Source organism: Malus sylvestris, chromosome 7, assembly GCF_916048215.2.
Source record: "Malus sylvestris chromosome 7, drMalSylv7.2, whole genome shotgun sequence".
In the NCBI taxonomy this organism is placed as follows: Eukaryota; Viridiplantae; Streptophyta; class Magnoliopsida; order Rosales; family Rosaceae; genus Malus; species Malus sylvestris.
The window spans coordinates 22,943,196-22,945,824 of NC_062266.1; the positions used below are offsets into that span (position 1 = coordinate 22,943,196).

At 37.3% G+C, this 2,629-nt stretch overlaps 1 long non-coding RNA gene across 1 annotated transcript; it reads right to left on the minus strand.

The window, feature by feature from the left end:
• Positions 1 to 640: 640 nt before the first annotated feature.
• On the minus strand, positions 641 to 1,227 carry LOC126629801 (uncharacterized). Its single transcript, XR_007625864.1, has 2 exons — positions 1,134 to 1,227; positions 641 to 965 (listed from the first exon to the last, which is right to left on the minus strand). It is a non-coding gene; the product is annotated as an uncharacterized LOC126629801 (long non-coding RNA).
• Positions 1,228 to 2,629: the final 1,402 nt, after the last annotated feature.

Consider the following 2,629-nt stretch of genomic DNA (forward strand, 5'->3'; position numbering starts at 1 on the left):
TAATTTAGGAATAATTGACATGTTAATTGCAAGATATTAATTCACATAATATTTTGCAATTATTCTCCAAATATCACCATATATGGCCGGCCATTCTCCACCCCAAGGGCCAGCCACCCTCCTATAAATACTCCTCTTATATCACTAAAATGCTAAGTCATTTGCTACCCACAAACTCCTAAACACATTCTTTTTAGAATTCTAACTTCCGCATCGGAGATTCTTCGGCCAAACCCCCCCCCCCCCCAAAAAAATTCATCATGGGCACGTGAGGCTTTTGGCCTTAATCTTAGGTGTTATTATTTTGCAAGTGCATTTTCATCAAATAAGAAGATGGCGGAAATTTGCATCCACACCAACAATCTTCATGGTATCAGAACAAGTTGTCCCTCGTGTGAACTGCAATAGCAACAAAGTGTTCCACGTTACCGCATTTGTGTTGTCCATATATACTATATATGTAGGGAAAGAAAAGGGTATTTTTCTTTAGTTTTAGAATCTGATCAAGTACATATTTCTTTTTTTAACAAACAAGATTAAGTAGTTTTGATCTTGTTGATGAGAATTTATGAATGATCAGTGTGTTCAAGAAAGGTCCAGCCATTCATTTAGCTTACAAGTTCTTTGATGATATCAAACCTGTTAATAAAGGAGGAGCTCACTTACCCTACATGGATTCTTATTCTCGACTTTATTTCCCATGTATACCAGTACACAATCTATAGGTATGTCGGTCCCATATTACATTATATACATCTGAAAAATCATGATTTAGATTAACGAGGATCTCATGTCCATTCGTTATCTTCTCAAAATTCCCATTCATGGACTCGAAGATGTTAGAACAACATGAAGGGCTTGAAGTGAAAGGCATCGGTGTTAATTTTCCCCAAAGTAAAAAGTAAAAACAGACCGCAGAGACTATATACATGCAGATTTTGAGCAGCTCCTTGCTGTTACAGGTACTGTTGCAAAGCCCATATGACATGGAATTATTGGGTGTGTCAGATTGGTGATTTAATTAAGCATGTACGTGAATTAAAGCATGAAGTAAAACAGTAAGAAGACTCTAAGTAAGATTCTCTCAGAAAATGCAGTAAAACGGTATAGAAGAAATTAGGAAATATACAGACCTAGCATTGTTATCGGATATGGAATGAGTTTCTATTTGAAGATAGCCCACAAAAATGTGAGAGTTCCCTTCCCTGCAAGGAGACACATGCATGCTGGCTTTCCCACAGCATGGACCAGCTGACATGATAATTTTTTGAAGATCATGAAATTTGTATAATAGGAAGGTCAGCTAGATTGCTTGCAGGCGAAGGCATCTGGCAATAATAAAAATGTGAAAGCATTACATTCTTTCTAAATTTCGGTGGAACTGCAACTATATATTTCATCTTGTTCTCTTTAAAACTTTTCTTAAAATACAAGGTCTAAGGCCATCTCCAACAGAAGGGTCCAGAGGGCCATGTTACTGTGAAATACTTATCTGAGTTATGCAAAGATGGTGATAAGAAAAGGATTGTAGGATGCAAAAGGAATGAATGTTCTCCTTCTCTTCTGGGAAAATTGCAGAGAGGAATATATTTCTCTTAATAGAAAAATGAGCACACACTCGTGCATTTCACAACTGTTTTTGCCTTAGCTGGATCCACACACATCACATTTGATCTCAGCCACACATCTAGCTAACTTCTAGGATCACTACACATGGCTATTTTAGCTTTACATAATGGAGCCTCACACTTGTCATTCTATAAGACTAAGTGCATACACAATTAACATTAAAGGGCTTCTTATTTACTAATCAACTCATTACTTACAATTCTACACTCCCCTTTAAGTTTTGAGCTGATTTCACTCCAAGTTTATCCCTAAGATAGCAGAACCGATCCTTAGCCAATGACTTTGTGAAGAAATCTGCTAGTTGCTCATTTGTAGGATAGTAAACAAGATTAATGATTCCTTCCTGTAAAGCATCCTTGATGAAGTGATATCTTCGATCAATATGCTTAGTTTTCTGATGAAACCCAAGGTTCTTTGTGATGGCAATTGCAGCAGTATTATCACACTGAAGTGGAGTAGCCTCAGTTTGAAATTCACCAAAGTCCTCTAATACAAATCTGAGCCAAATTGCTTGTGCAGTTGCCTCAATGCACTAATATACTCTGCTTCGGTAGTATAGAGTGCTACACAGTTCTGTTTGATTGAAGCCCAAAAGAAAATCCCACTACCAAAAGAGAAAGCATACCCTGTGGTGCTTTTAATGTCATCAACTAAGCCACCCCTGTCACTATCACAATAACCAATTAGAATTGCATTTCTTCCCTTCACATATTCCAAACCATAGTCAAGTGTTCCTTTGATATACCTGAGAACTCTTTTGGCAGTTCCATAGTGTTTGTTGGTGGGGTAGTGCATGAACCTTGCAAGTAAACTAGCTGCATACATCACATCGAGTCTTGTAGCTGTGAGATACAATAAGCTTCCCATGATCTTCCTATATTGTTCTTCATTTGCTGGACCACTGCCATCATCTTTACTAAGCTTCTCAGTTGTAGCCAAAAGTATAGTAACAGATTTACACTCATTCAAGCCAAATTTGTTCAACAAAGATATAACATAC